This window comes from Rhincodon typus, chromosome 12, assembly GCF_021869965.1.
Source record: "Rhincodon typus isolate 14 chromosome 12, sRhiTyp1.1, whole genome shotgun sequence".
In the NCBI taxonomy this organism is placed as follows: Eukaryota; Metazoa; Chordata; class Chondrichthyes; order Orectolobiformes; family Rhincodontidae; genus Rhincodon; species Rhincodon typus.
This window is the reverse complement of record NC_063343.1, coordinates 12,295,455-12,312,256: the sequence shown is the minus strand read 5'-3', so window position 1 is coordinate 12,312,256 and position 16,802 is coordinate 12,295,455. Positions and strand designations below refer to the sequence as shown.

The 16,802-nt window shown below is 41.2% G+C and overlaps 1 protein-coding gene across 1 annotated transcript in view; it reads right to left on the bottom strand.

The window, feature by feature from the left end:
* The window catches only part of LOC109912174 (serine/threonine-protein kinase 32B-like), an 860,354-nt gene that overhangs the window by 235,158 nt on the left and 608,394 nt on the right, over nucleotides 1-16,802 (bottom strand). The gene's annotated exons all lie outside the window — the stretch shown is intronic.

Genomic DNA, 16,802 nt, shown 5'->3' with positions numbered 1-16,802 from the left:
ATGACCTTTCCTGGATATTATATGGAACTTTCCCCTTGACTTAGCTAAAATCAAAACATGCCAAGTAAAAATCTTTAAACAGACATCATCTGTGGCTGCTATCTTCTAAGTCAAGGAAGGTAGCCTTGGGAATATAGTTAAAAGTGCTTCCCCCACTGTCCCAAACAAATGTAGTGAGACAAAGTCAGCATGTAACGCCACCCAGGAGCTGAAAGGGGTAAGCAAAAGAGTTGGACCCTGGGCATAATTAATGAAAAGATCAACACCATGCTCAAGTCCCTTCTGAAGGGACAAATAAAGTGTAATGTGGGAAAATGTGCAGTTACCCATTTTGGCAAAAAAAAATTGAAAAATAAGCATATAATCTGAATGGTGACAGACTTCAGACCTCTGAGATGCAGAGGCATCTGGCTGTCTTCTGCATGAATCACATGAGGATAGTATGCAGTCACAGCAAGTAATTGGTAAAGTTAATGGAATGTTGTAATTTTTCATGAGGGAACTGAATGCAAAAGTAGGAAGGTTATGCTTCAGTTAAATAGGTCACAAATGAGATTGCACAATATTGGTAACCTTATTTAAGGGTTGGAGGCAAGTTCAGAGAAAGTTTATTTGACTAATACATGAAATGGATAGTTGCCTCATAAGGAAGGTTTGGAGAGGCTATGGCTTGTATCTGCTGGAATTCAGAAGAGAAAGAGGTGACTTTACTGAAGTGCATAAAATCTTGAGTTTCAGCTGAGAGGACTTTTTAAAGGGGAATCCAGAACTAGGAGTTGCTTTTAAAAACTGGGTGTTGCACATTTAAAACAAGTAAGAATTTTTTGAGGGTTGAGAGCCTTTGGAATTCACTCCCTGAAAAGATGGTGGAGCAGAGTCCTTGAATATTTTTAATACAGTTTCTTGTTAAGTAATCAGTTAAAAAGATCACAGGTAGGTGCAAATGTAGAATTGAGGTTATAGTACAAACAAATTAGCCATGGTTTTATTGACTGGCAGAATAGACTCAAGGGGTTGTATGGCCTGCTCGTATGCTCTTAAAACTGACTATATATGTGACATGTACATGGCAAAGTGGATAGCTTCCTCCAAGCTTTGAGTGCATTACTTGCCTCCATTGTAAACCAGCTGTTCCTTCACACAATCACTTGGCGCTTGGGGTAAAGTCTTTCCATGTTGAACAACTCATGTGACATCACAATCATTGCATATTATAGTCACACATCATTAAACATCTTATTGTTGTTAACCCTGTCTAGGGCCATCAAGCCATCAAGTGAGCCTGCTACATTGGGTGATGCCATCAAACCTGACTGAGAAAGGCAATTTGCACACAGCTGAAAAGGGGGGTCAGCGAATCAGAGGGTGGCTGAGAGTCATCACAGTGGAATTCTGGGAGACATCACCCAGTCATCACAACTGTACAAGAGATCTCCACAGGATACCCTCATTGAGGCGGCAAAGAAGGGCAGTGAATTAGAGGTTGGCTAAGAGTTATCATGGTGGAATTCTGGGAGACATTGTCACAGTCATCATGACTGTACAGGAGGTCGGAGCGAACCTGATGTGAAGGTGTGGTTAGACCTGAAACACTACATTGGTTTTCATCCCACCCTATCTACTCCTCTGACTAAAAGAAAAAGGCTCTGTGAAGAGAACAACTGTAAAGGTGTACAAGGGAGCAGCAGTTAACAGTGTGGGCCAGCATTAGAATGGAAGTGCTAAGGCCTCTGCTTGAGAGATTTTGGTGTGAGGAGGCTGTGCTGGGGTGCAGGTAAGGGCTCTTTAACTCTACTTTCTGTCCAGACTGAAGGCAGTAGGGATGGCTAAGGCAATGGCATACTCCTTTTGCAGGATGTGGGAGAAGAGGGAGACTTCCAGTGTCCCTCTAGGCTACACCTGTGAGAAGTGCACTCGGCTGCAGCTCCTGACGGACCGCATTAGGGAACTGGAGCTGGATACACTTAGGACCATTCAGGATGGAGAGAACCTCATTGATAAGAGCTATAGTGAAGTGGTCACTCTAAGGTGCAGGCTGTAGGTAACTGGATGACCAACAGAAGAAGTAAAGGAGGAATGCAGATAGTGCAGGGTTCCCCTGTGGCCATTCCTCTCAATAACAGGTATGCCGCTTTGGATACTGTTGTGGGGAGGGATGACCTTTCAGGGGATAGCAGCAGCAGTCAGGTCTGTGGCACTGTGACTGGCTCTGAGGGAAAGGGTACAGTCAGACCCAACAATACTGATAGGAGACTCAATTGTGACGGGGACACAGGAGATTCTGTGGCTGCAGAAGAGACACCAGGATGGTGTGTTGCCTCCCAGGTGCCCGGGTCAAAGATGTCTTTGAACGGTTGCAGAACATTTTGAAGGGCGGAGCGTGAACTGCCAGAGGTCATTGTGCACATTGTCTACCTATGTCATTTGTACCAAAGGGGTGGGGTCCTGTGAAATGAGTATAGGAAGTTAGGTTAAAAAATGAAACAGCAGGACCTTAAGGATAGTGATCTTCAGATTACTCCCAGTGCCACATGCCAGTGAGGATAGAAATATAAAAATAGGCCGGATGAATGCATGGCTGAGGAGTTGGTGTAGGGGAACAAGGTTTTCAGTTCTTGGATCATTGGGATCTCTTCTCAGGCAGAGGTGACCTGTACAAGAGGGATGGGTTACACTTGAACTGGAGGGTGTCCAATATCCTTGTGGGGAGATTTGCTAGCATTATCCAGGAGGGTTTAAGCTAGTTTGGTAGGGGGGTGGAACTCTGAATATGAGAGGGGCTATTGAGAAGTCAGGGGAGAATACATTAGCCATTGAGAGGAAGTTTACTATTCAGGATAGCCAGGGACACTGTAAAGGGAGGGAAAAGACTTCTGGTTTAAAGTGCATTTATTTCAACACATGAGGCCTGACTGGTAAAGCACGTGACCTCAGAGCATGGATTGGTTCTGGGGACTGGATTTTACAACCATAACAGAAACATGGCTGAGAGAAGAGCAGGGGACAACTCAATGTTCCAGGATACAGAAGCTACAGGTGTGACAGAAGTACAAGTAAGCGAGGAGGGGAAGTTGCCCTTTTGATAAGGGAGGATGTAACAACAATACGTAGAGAGGATATTCTTAAGGGGTTGTCAAATGAGGCCATATGGTTAGGATTTAGAAACAAGGAAATGGTCACTCTGTTGGGACTGTATTACAGACCCCCAAATAGCCAGCGGGTACTAGAGGAGCAGATGTGTACAGTAGTTGCAGATACCTGTAGGAATAAGAGTTGAATTGGTTGGAGATTTTAATTTCCCCTGTATTGACTGGGCCACCCGAAGTGTAAAAGGCCTGGACTGGGTGGAATTTGTCAAATGTGTCCAAGAAAGTTTTCTAAATCAATACGTACAGGGCTCTACTCGGGAGAGTGCAACACTAGACCTCCTCTTCGGAAACGACGTTCGGCAAGTGACCGAAGTGTCTGTCAGACAGCACTTTCTGTCCAGTGACCATAACTCTCATAGTTTTGACATAGTTATGGAAAAAGATAGGACAGGTTCACAGGTTAAGGTGCTAATCTGGAGCAAGGCCGATTTTGGGGCCAAAAGGCAGGATCTAGCAGCGGTCAATTGGAAGAGTCTGTTTGAAGGAAAAGGAACGACTGGCAAATGGGAGGCTTTTAAAAGTGAAATATCAAGATTCCAGGGAATGTGTCCTGTTAGGGTGAAGGGAAAGGCTGACAGGTTTAGGGATCCCTGGCTACCATGGGATATTGAGGCCCTGGTCAGGAAAAAGAAGCTGTCATACATTGGGTTTAAGCTATTGGGCTCAAGTGAATCCCTAGATGTGGTAGATCCCTATAAATAGAGTAGGAGCACACTTGAGGGAAATCAGAACAGCAAAAAGAGATTGAGATGGATCTGGTAGATAAGGTTAAAGATAATCCCAAGAGGTTCTGTAGCTATCTGAAGAGTAGCAAGGTGTCCAGAGAGAGAATAGATCCCCTTAAAGATTAGCATGGCTGTCTATATGTGGAGCCACAGGAAATAGGGGAGATTTTTAATGAATATTTCTCTTCAGTGTTTAGAGGAGACAGTCATGGATGCTAAGGAAATAAGGGAAACAAGTGGGAATGTTTTGGACCACATACATATTACCAAAGAGGTGTTTGCAGCCTTAGATTGCATTAAGGTGGATATGTCCCCTGGGCCTGAGCAAGTTCATCCTCAGATGTTGCGGGAGGCTAGGGTAGAAATTGGAGAGGACCTTTATTGAGATTTTTGCTTCATCTTTAGCTGCTGGTGATGTTCCGGAAGACTGGAGGGTGGCTAATGTTGTTCCATTGTTTAAGAAAGGTAGCAAAGAGACAAGCCAGGGAACTACAGGCCAGTAAGCCTGACATCAGTGGTAGGCAAGTTGTTGGAGAGGATACTAAGGGATAGGATCAACCAACATTTGGATAGTCAGCGTGGATTTGTGCCCGGTAAGTTGTGTCAGACAAATCTTTGAGTTTGTCGATGAGGTAACCAAGAGGATAGATGAAGGTAGGGCAGTGGATGTTGTCTATATGATCTTTAGTAAAGCTTCTGACAAGATCCCGCACAGCAGGCTAGTCATGAAGGTTAAGTCACATGAGGTCCAAGGAGAGCTAGCTAATTGGATTCAAAACTGGCTCAGTGGTAGGAAGAAGAGGGTGATGGTTGAAGGTTGTTTCCCGGACTGGAGGTCTGTGACTAGTGATGTGCCACAAGAGTCGGTGCTGGGACCTTTTTTATTTGTTATTTACATAAATGATCTGGATGTGAATGTACAAGGCATAATTAGTAAGTTTGTAGATGATACAAAATTAGGAGATATTATCGATAGCAAAGAAGGTTATCAAAAATTACAAAGGGATGTTGATCAAATGGAGAGGTGACCTGAGGATTGGCCTGCTATTTTTCTTCCTGATTTACAGCATTCAAATCATTGATATGTTTTAAAGCAAAATATATAAACAATCTTCTGAATTTCAAACTGACTTTTAAAATGCTTATTTCATAAGGAAAAACGTTGATATTTACAATCACCTTCAAAAAGCAATACAGATATACAAGCAAAATATTTCTCAATCCACATTGAGTTCAAATTGGATGTCTTCCAAAATGTGGCTCATCTGCGTTTTGAAAACTAGCCAAATTCTTTTACATCAAGAGATAATCTTTTTTACAGCACTTAAATCAGTAAAAAAAAAATTAAAAAAATTTAAATTGGTGATGCTCGTTCATCACCAGAGACGCTATAGACAGAGGTCTATAGCACAGAAAAAGGCTTTTCAGCCCAGCAAGTCTGCACTGGTCCAAAGCAGCTACATCCCTCCTGTAATGTGAATTCCAGAACTGCACACAAAACTCTACTTGTGGCTTAGCCAATGTTTTATGCAGTTCCAGCATACCTGTCTGCTCTTAAACTCTAAGCCTTGGCTATTAAAGGCAATTATACCATATGCCTTGTTAGCTACTTTATCTACTTGTCCCACTGCCTGAAGGGACCAATAGACAAGTACACCAAGGTCCCTCTGATGCTTGGTGCTTCTCAGGGTCCTACCATTCTTCGTGTATTCCCACACCTATCATTGACTTGTCATTACAGAAAGGAAAACATGTATATTTCATAGCTTTTCACCAAGGGCTTGCTTGGGACAAGGGCACAAGTAATCAGAAGGTGACAATTTAAGTTACAGAGTCATAGACTAGCTGACCATGGTGCCCACTCAGTTAGTTCCAATGGCCTGCATTTAGTCCATATCCCTCTCAACCCTTCCCATTCACGTACCTATTCAAATGTGTTTTAAATGTTGCTATTGTACCTACCTCAACCACTTTCTCTGGCAGCCCATTCCATATACACACACTTCATGAAGAACTTGCCACTCAGGTCCTCCTTAAATCTTTCCCCTCTAGTTTTCAATTCCCTGTCCCTGGGAAAAAGACTATATGCATTCATCCTATCTATGCCCTTCATGATTTTATACACCTCAATAAGGTCACCCCTCAATCTGCTACGTTCCAAGGAATAAAGTCCTATCCTGGCCAACATCTCCCTGTAACTCAGGCCTGTTAGTTCTGGCAACATCCTTGTAAATCTCCTTGGCACACTTTCCAGTTTAACCATGTCTTTCCTGCAAAGGGTGACCAAAACTGTACACAATACTCCAAGAGCGGCCTCACCAACAACAGCAACATAATGTCCCAACTCCTGCACAATGCCTCAACCGATGAAGGCCAGCATGCTAAATGCCTTCTTCACCACCCTGTCCACCTGTGATGCTGCTTTCAACGAACTATGTACTTGTACTCCTAGGTCCCTCTGTTCCACAACACTCCTCAGAACCTTACCATTTACTGTACCTTGCTTTGACTTTCCGAAGTGCAACACATCACATGTATAGACCTCTATGTCTCATAGATATGATAGGGGCATTTAAGGGACTTCTAGATAAGCACACGAATATGCAAGGATTAGAGGAATATGCACCAACGGCAGACACAGAAGGGACAAGTTTAATTTGGTATCATGTTTGGCACAACATTGTGGGCCAAAGGGCCACTCTTGTGCTGCACTGTTTTATGTAAGTCTACAGGCCACCAGCTAGTGAGAACGTTGTGGAGGGACAAGTTTTCAAAGATATTATTGAGCATTGTAAGTATTATGAAGATTCCCTATACTAAAACCACTTTCCCCGAAATTCAATCGACTTCGCTTTTTTTGCTTTTCCTCACTCGTCCTTGGCCACGCCAAGCCCAGCTTCAACTTCTCGAAGGCGACCTCGCTGCACGTGGGTCGTCCCGTGCGATTGAAGGACGTGACCCTGAGCCAATGGCAGCGGGTAGGGGGCGGCCGCCGCGCGCTGCCGTTTGAATGCGGGCGGTTTGAGCGTGTGACCTCGCGACCTCCTGCTGCACCTGCGCAGTGGCGTTCGCCCTGGGCTCGGTCAGTGTTCGGGAGTAGAGTCTGGTTTCCGTGAAAACAAACCGAGAGGGAATAATGTGGCGGGAGGAGCCTTCTCCTGGCCGGGTACGCTGTGAGGGGTGCGATGACGTGGTCATTGGGGTCAGGGGCCTGTCTCTTGGTGATCAGCTGAATTCCGAGCATCAGCTGTCAGATTGAAGTCATGTTCGGAATGGTGCCTTTCCGCTCAAGGAAAATTCCTCCTTCACTTCCCCGTCTCAATCACAGCCTGTGCCCACTTTGCTAGAATCACCAGCAATTCAACTGGGGCATTGTCAGCAAACCGCTCACCTATTCCCTGCCTCAGTGAATCGGCGGGCGTGTGGATAACCTTTCTGATCTGCTTTCGTCAGAATCACAGACTAACATCCAGATTCTGCCAACATTTATAACATTGGGCTAATTAACCAGGTGTAGTCTGCTGAGATGGTCTTGATGATGAAAACTTCTAAATAGAAAAGGTGGATCTTGAAGATTTCAACTGATAGTGCTCCAGACTATTTCTTTAGCTTATTCCATTGTGAGGTCCTCCATGGAGTTTATCATCACCATAGCAGATTAATTTCCTTGGTTTGGTGCCAATTATTTTTTTGAAGTGCCAGTTTTTATTTTAAAGTGCCTGATTTTCCCTTGCGTTGATGTTAAAGCAGTAAAATTCAGGTGTCCAGACTGAAAAGCAGAAAACTAAAACCTTTAAACCAAAAGTAAAATACTGCTGGTGCTGTCAATCTGAAATTTTAAAAAATACTGATCAAAAATAAAAAAACAATGCTGGAGAAACTGAGCAGTTCTGAAATATCTGTGGAGAGAGAATCAACATTTAAAATCCAAAGATTTCTTTTGAATGCAACACAACATAGAAATACTGATCTTACGAAAGAACATAGTTGGCTATAGGATCCAAATGGCCTACTCCTGCTCTGAATTCTTGTGTACAGTACATAGTCCTGCAGGTAGAACTGACTAACATTGTTGAAGAAATAGATTGATATGAGGTCAACTTGACAAAATGATAATGACAAAATCAAGAAATGGGACAACGATCATTTATTACATACATACATAGGGAAAAAATGCCTTAATACCATGAAGTGTAGATCACTGCGGTGAGTTACATGGCACCTTCAAACTTTATACAGATTACAGCATGTGTATTACAATTATCACATTTCTTCAATGTTTGTGTGTCTCACATTATCTTTGTTTTCCCACAGCCTTCATACGCATTTTCCATTCGTTACCCAAGGTCTCTGATAGTGTGGTTTCTACCCTACAAGGCTTCTAGCCTTGACAGTTTGAGTGTCATGTTTGTTATTCATGTGTTCACATTTACCATAGCATTGAAAATTTAACCCTTAACTCACTGGAACTGATACAACACCTTCATAAACGAATAGATATGATGAAAATAGACCATATAATGCATTTCAAGAAATGAATCAAAACATTTCATAAAATAGAAGTACTAAAGACCCATTATTGCTTTTTAGGAAGTTAAGAATAATAACTGCGTTAAGAAGAGATAACAAAAATTGCTGGGAAACTCGATTGGTCTGGTAGCATTTGTGGAGAGAAAGGAGAGTTAACATTAACCTCCTTTCTCTCCACAGATACCTTCAGACCAGCTGAGATTCCCCAGCAATTTCTGTTTTTGTTTCAGATTTCCAGCATTCAGCTCTTTGTATTTTTTAGTCTTTAAGAAGAGGTTTATAAAGTTGCAAAGCAAATCTAAGGATTAAGAGATATTTTAAAACCAAAGGATAACCAAATTTCATATGAAATGTAAAAACATTAATAAGCCAGTCAAGAATATGAAACTGACTCAAAAAACAGAAGTTGCTGGAAAAGCTCAGTGGGTCTGGCAGCATCTGTGAAGAAAAGACTCAGGGTTAATGTTTTGTGTCCAGTGACCCTTCCTCAGAACTTGTGATCCTGAGTGGATTCAAAACATGAGGAATGAAACTTCAGTTGGAATCCACGTGGGGTGAGTCTGAGCTGGAGGTGGTCGCTGAGGAATGTGATATGGCTGTGGAAACGAGTTTTAGCAAATACTTGTTCAAACACCCGAAACATTAACTCTGACTTTTCTCCTCACAGATGCTGCCAGCCTTGTTGAACTTTTCTAGCAACTTCTGAACCTGATCTACAACATCTGCAGTCCTTTCAGTTTTTATGAAACTGACTGTATATTAGTACATAAAAAAAGAGTATTAAAGTAAACGTTAATCCCTGAGAGACAAATGCATGAAAACATTGTTTTGGAGAATGAAGAAATGCCTCTGCAATCATTATGATATTTCCATTTGCATCTATTTCTGTTACCAATTCAACCAGCATGGTTTGAATGCTACCTGCAAAAAGATAAACACCTTTCATTCTTTCCTTATTTCACAATATTTCCCTACTCTGACCTAATTTGCTGGTGCACTCTGTTATTTTAATGCTCCGTGCCACGATGCCCAATTGTAAGGTGTGCTGTTCCATCCTCCCTCCGCGGAAATAATACAGTCTCATCACTGGTATTCCAGGAACCTGATTCAGCAGAGGAATTGGCCTTATTATACCTCTCTTGCTTTTTTTTTTTTAAGTATTTTTCAAAAAAAAGAAACATTTTGTTCTGTTAACTCATTCAGTGTTTTGTGGTTTTCTCATCCCCCTGCGTCCCCCACCCCCCAAGTATGATACATATGCTAAAAGGTTTTGACGGGCTAATTTGCTTAGCTCAGGAAACTACCACGTTCTACCATCCAAGTTATTAGTTACTTAATATCTATTCACAGAACCTTGCCCTGATCATGATCACTGAACACCTGCTACTATTATAGAACTTTAGACTTTTTATATTTGTAAACATCTTTAACAACTTTAACAATTTCCTATATTAGAATTAAGAGTTATGCCATCAGACCTGCATTCCCCACCACATGATCTGATGAAATTGTTTTTTGGATCCTCAAAATCTGGTCGTGCAGACATTTCCAGGATATTATTTCTGCTCTTACCTCAAGTTGTCTTGAGGTAAATGACCATACTATAAGTACAATTAGCAAAATGATCTTCAATAGGGAACAGTTATTCTTGAATAGGGATGTTGTCCTGTAATGTTCACTATGTTTTACCTGGGGGCATCACTCAGGGTGACCATAGATGTCCCAATGTTATTTATGTTGTATATGTGCCGGACATTTGTACAAAACTACACAAATGATATAATGTGAATTTAAGACTGAAGAAGAGGGTGGAATTAGCAGGTCAAAACTTACAACTGTTTGTAATACTTCTGCCTAGAATGTAACGTTTACCTGAATTTCAGTAACATTCTGAGGCCACAAGCACCAATACTGTATCCCCAGTTTTAGTCACATTGGTGGTTTGGAACAAATTTCTGCCCTCCAATTAGATATGAAATATTTCCATGTGTGTGGTGTCCCTAGTTATTTGTAATACAAAGCTTCCTCAACATTGCTCCTTTCTGAATCCATTGAGCAATTTTAATTGTACCAATAAAGTATTCTTCATACAGGCTGATGATGTGGTTTTGCATCAGCATAGCCCTGCCAGATCCTATTTTTCCTTGAACAATATGAAATATCTATTGTTTTCCAGATCCCATCTTTCCCCCACATTAATATCCTTGGATAATTCATAAGTTTCTTGTTTCTGTCATTGACCCATATGTTTATTGACCCATATTTTGATAGGAATCAGTCCCAAAAAATGTCCCTTTGCTTTCAGGACTTCCTGTTTAATATCCTCGCCCATATTTTCATATCTCATACCAATCCATGATCCCAAATTTTAATATTTTTGTCCAATGTAAAATTTGGGACCCAATTGTCTATATCAATTAAAGTAACTGCTTTTTAACATGATTTAGTGAAAACCTTCCAAGCACTGAGAGCCATTGTTCTGTAAGATATGTTATGAATAATTACTGCATTAATTTTATGCCGAACCTCTTCTAACTCTGCTGTTCCATTCCTCTCTCAACACCAGAGATTCTCTTATTTCTGAATTAACATCTTGAAGTAACCCTTTTATTTGCCTTTGCGCTTCCTATTTTCCATTTATATATTTACCCTGTCCCATGTTACTGTCAGGCCAATTGTTCCATACCTGTAAATTCTCCTCATTCTCCTAATTCTTACACCCACTCTCTTTCCTGATAAATGGTACAATAGTTCCCATGGATTATGCTTATTAAAATCATGAATTACTTCCCTTAATATTGTAGGATAAAAATTGACAAGTGTTCAGTTACATAATGTGGAACTAATAATCATTAAAAGCTTCACAAGTATGTGTGACTACAGGTAAATTTATTGATCTTTCTAAAGAATATGGATATTACAGATTTTTTCTCTGTGAATCCATTTTGAAACCTTAATTACAGTAGTCTCAACTTTTATGATCAGTCGATGTTCTGTTAATAGCATTCTTGCCTCTGTGTCAGAAAATTGTTGGCTCAGATTCCGATGAAAATCTAGGTTAATATTCTAGTGCAGTACTGAGGGAATACTGCAACATTGAAACTGCTAATTTTCAGTTAAGATGTTAAGCTAAGGGTCCGTCTGCCCCCTTAAGTGGGCAGAGCGAACCCACAGCATTGCTTCAAATGAGAGCAGATTTATTTCCATTAACCCTCAATTAAAATCAGGAAAACAAATTACCTGTTATCATCACAATACTATGTATGGCAATTTGCTATGTGTACATTGGCTACCATATTTGCTACATCACAACAGTAACTACACTTCAGAAGTAGTTCATTGGCTGTAAAGTGCTATGGCAATGTTCTGTTGTCATGAAAGATACCATATATCACCATCCCATCTACCTTCCCCAGCCGCACCCCACCTCTCTATTTATTTCAGAAGTCCCTTCCCCCTCCCCCATTTCTGAAGAAGGGTCCCGACCCGAAAAGTCAGCTTTCCTGCACCTCTGATGCTGCCTGGCCTGCTGTGTTCCTCCAGCTCCACACTGTGTTATCCTATATAAATGTAAGTCTTTTTTTTTTAAATCTTCACTGTTTTCAATGAGCCGTGCAAGCAGGGAAGTGTACGTAACAGAACCAAAATCACAGAAAATTCAAAATTCTAGAGCAATGCTTATGAGTCTTGTTGCACATCAGTGGATGCTTATTTGGATTTGCCACCTTCTGGCTACCTTGTGCCAACCAAAAATCTGTCTTGACTTATCCTATGGATGAAATGCACATCCTGCTCCATCTAGAAGTTATATTTTTAATGATGTTCCATTCAAGGAACACTTGATTATCACTTGTCACACTGTACCCAATGCTCCAACTCCAGCCTTTGCCACTACATGATATACATCCCCGCTCTCTGGATAGCTATCTTCAGGACCAGCAGTACTTTTTATGAATTTCTGAAAAAGACAAAACGGTAGAAAACCATAAGTAACTCACCAGAAATATCTGATCAGTTTCATCCGGAGGACCTTGAAATTATTTTAACTGTAATCTGTGGAACCATGTATTAGTCCTTCACTTGCAACTGACTAATGGTACTCAATAAACTGAGAGTTAATTTCTGTTACAATAACATTCAATTCTTCAATATAGGCTGAGGGAAAGGTTCATTTTTGGAAACCTGGTGGTCTATCACCCAATCTACCACTAGATACTTCCCCTTTTTCAGATTTTGACTATTTGTTGTTGCAACCTATTGTCACTCGCTTTTTCCACTTTAAACTGTATTGCTGTTACAGAAATTTGCTGTATATTAATTGCTTATGCCTAAACAAAAAAAAAATACCAGCAACGCCTTTGCCACAGTGTAACATCAATCTCAGTCAAAACAGATGGAAAATGGAGAAAACATCCTAGCTATTTATGCACTTCACTTGACACAAATATAATCAACAGATACATGGGGCTATATTCTCCAAAAGGTCTCCTCTGTCAGGCATTGGTGGTGTGTTAAAGGGAATGGAGATTACACGAAACGCCAGTGTTTGGGAAGCTTTGCAATCCCAGGTCGACACAGTCCATTGGCAAACACTCAGCCACCTTTGATCTCCTGCTATTCCTCTACAGCCTATTAATCTACAAATCTTTCCTTCTTCTCCCTGTCACATTCCACAGGGAGAGTTCCTTCCTCAGTACCCTCTATCACTCCCAACACCTCTTCAACTCACCATCATGGAACCTTCCAATGATGCAATTGCAGATGTAACACAAGCATCTTCCATCCTCCTCACTGTCCAAAGCCCCAAATTTCAAGTGAAACATTTTTCTTTTAAAATCTAGTTTGCTTTATTTTCTGCTAACAATACAGTGTCCTTTACTCTGGCAAGAGCAAAAGGCTTAGTGATTGCTTTGCAAAACACCTCCTACGTGTTGCTTTCAGTAACTTGCCATTTCAATACACCATCTTCCTCTCATGCTTATATTTTTGTCCTAGGTCTGGTGCAGTGTGCCAGTGAAGCCCAATGCAAGAACTCCAGGAACAGCACATTGCAGCCTTCAGGATGCAACATTCAGTTCAATAACACGCACAGACCCCTATCCTAGGGAGAAGACCTTTGCTATTCACCTTATCTATGCCCCACATGATTTTATAAACCTCTATAAGCTCACGCCTCAAAATGCTATGCTTCAGGGAGAAATGTCCCAGCCTACCAAGCCTTTCTTTATAACTCGAACTCTCCCATCCCAAAAACATCCTTGTAAATCTTTCCTGTACCCGTCCCAATTTAATAATATCCTTCCTACAGCAGTGCAACTGTATGCAGTACTCCAAAAAAAGTGGCATCACCAATGTCCTATATTGCCACAACATGATATCCCAACTCCTAAAGTCAGTGCTCTGACAAATGAAGGCAAGCGGGCTAAATGCCTTCTTCACTACCTGTGATACCACTTTCAAGGAACCACATATCTGAACCCTTAGGTCTCTTTGTTCAACAACACTCCCAGTGCCCTACTGTTAACTGTATAAGTCCTGCCCTGGTTTGTCTTACCAAAATGCAACACGTTGCATTATTCTAAATTAAATTCCATCTGCCACTCCTCAGCCCATTGGCCCAGTTGATCAAGATCCCATTGTACTCTTAGATTTCTTCAGTCTTTCTTCAGTCAATCCACCCGTATCCCTTTTCTTCTACCATTTACCTTTTGCTTTGGGCTACTTTTACTATTCACTTTAATTGCTCCTCCTCCCTATTTCTAAAGTATAAGCCTTTCCACTTTTTTCACTTCTCCAGACCTGTTCTATTCTGAAGAAGAGGCGTATTGCATTCAAAATAGTAACTTTGTTTTTCTCTCTCCACAAATGCTAACAGACTCGCTGAGTTTCTTCAGAACCTGGTATTTTTATTCTCTCTCTGAGTGTGATTTAATTGGTTAAAGTGCTCAATTGAAGGTCATACCTGACTTAATGATTTCTGACATGTGCTAACATTCTGTTTCAGGGTGTTTTCTCATCTGGATCTGACATGATATTCTTGATTGATTCATAATCTTATTTCAGATTCTCAATCTGTAAGTCTCACAGGAAAATCTCAATCTCTTTACTACCACGTACAGTCTTCGGTTTTAGATTATCAAATTAGATGTGTTTTAGTCAACAAACCAAATCAAAACTAAATTATTGATTAATTAATTAGAGCCTTGAGTAGCCAAGTGACTCAGTGTGTCCCTAAGCTTGATTGGGAAGCTTGATCGGTCCCTTTTGTCAGCCCTGGGGTTGGACACAATAACCATAGCCCTGTACCAGATCTCAAGCTCTGAGGTTGGACACACTGAGCATGGAATTCCATACAATGTTGTAGGATATCCTGAAGGAAAGTCCGGTCATCTAGGAGACCTCTCTTGATTCAGGGGCGGTCAATGCTGAGCTTTCAAAAATAGCATTTTACAACATGGGATTTCAGTCTTTCTCCTCAGCATGGATCACAAAATCTTTACCAGACAGTGTCTGCTTATTTTAATGTAGTGCTAACCCACATGATCCATCCTGACCAGTCCTATGCAAACTTAGGCCACAACATCATCTATCTGCTTTTGGACCTAGCCCACAATTCCTAGAGGAGTGAATTGTCAATCACCTTCCTCTCCCTGGATTAGGTGAAAGATACAGCAGGGTGTATTATCAATATTTATTTTGGCAAGTACTAACATTCTGTTTCAGGGTGTGTTTTCTCATCTGGATCTGACTTCTATATGCTGCCACTGAGTGTCTGATTAAAGTAAACGGGTTTTTGGTGCTCTTTCACTTTGGAAGAGGAGTGCATCTGGATGGATGCTGAATGGAGTATTTCCTGTGCATCTTGCAGAGGAAGTTGATCAAACTGGCTCTACCGGGGGGCCAGGCATGCAAGTAATCTCACGGCTTAGATCAATAACTTGCAGCTCATGAGTATGGAGCAGGCAATATATCTCCAGAGGAGCTGGCCCATCGTTTGTCCTGGCTTAAGGTTGAGGCTGCTGTGACCCTGACAGTAGCATGCTGCGTCAGTTGCGCTGAGTGTGTCAAGGAGACTCAGGCGTGTGGAGCATCTTGTCCGAACTGACCTCCATTTGAGTGGAATTTCTAACTAGATCAAGCCCTCAAAAATTCCCAAGGGAGCTGTATGTCATAAGGCAAAAATTGTTTTAAAATCCCTTCTGCACCATTCCACACTGAGTGGAAAGATTTCCTGTATGGGCTACCCCTGAATACTTACAATATCTTCAGCCTTATCCATCAACTGCACAAAATTTTGAGCTCCATCTTGCCATCAGAAGGTACAAGTCTTCCCAGTGGAAAGCTCTCCATGTCACAATCCTCCCATTATCCATGAGGGGTTTGCATGGAGGGTGATGAACAGAGCAGTTCATGCAATAGATATTTAAGCAAACCACGGATGTTTATGTTGAGTGTGAGAGGTTGTAGGACCTCTTCCATTTGCTCTTCAATTTCTGGTTGAATTTCAGCCCTACATTTCTGATCTTTGACCACTCAGTTTCAAGGGGAGCATCTTTTTGGGACTGACACTGGGTCTGGACAAGATGGATAGTAACATGTTCAGACAGCAGGCAGTCAAGGAAGTCATTCAGCTCAATTGTTTGCCTGACTACAAATATTTATTTTCATAGTTGGCTTAAATGAAAGTTAAATGTACGCCTTCAAAAGGAGACAACTGCAAATTCTTAAAGTCAATGATAACATTATAGTCACAGAACAATCAAAAGAATAGCAATCTCTTTTCAGAGTAGCTGAAGCTGTCTAGTGTCTGTGTATAATTTTTTATTAACCTGTTCAGGTATGTTTTGACACATAACGATGGTCGGTGGGACTTTAACCAAGATGTTTTGACCTAGAGGTCAGGATGCTACCACTGTGTCACAAGGCCCTCCTGCTTTATATTTTTAATTGCCCTCTTCACATGATCTCTTTAAAGGATGACTTTTCAGAACAATTGCCAATATTAAGTAAGTCTTTACCCATCAGCCTTTTATTTGAACCATTTTCTCCTCACAACAATCTTATTTTCTGACATTTACTGTGAGATTTTAACATATTTCTTTTCATCCTAACTTTGGACAAGGGGTAGGGTGGACTGATCCAGAATGCAGGTGGATAATGACATTGGGACATTGGTCAACAGCCCCAGATTTCTGTATCTGTGCCAGCTGGTTCCACGTCAAAAACCAGCTCACATTTCAAACTGTGTGCACCTCTCACTGAATTTATTACATTGTGAGCCCTGGATCCAATCTAGCAAAAGAGGTTCAAAGCCATTTAAATTGCCTCTGTGTCCAATTCAAATTGTGATGTTCAAAGAGCAGGGACAGGTTTCTGTAAATTCATCAGGTCTAAAGTT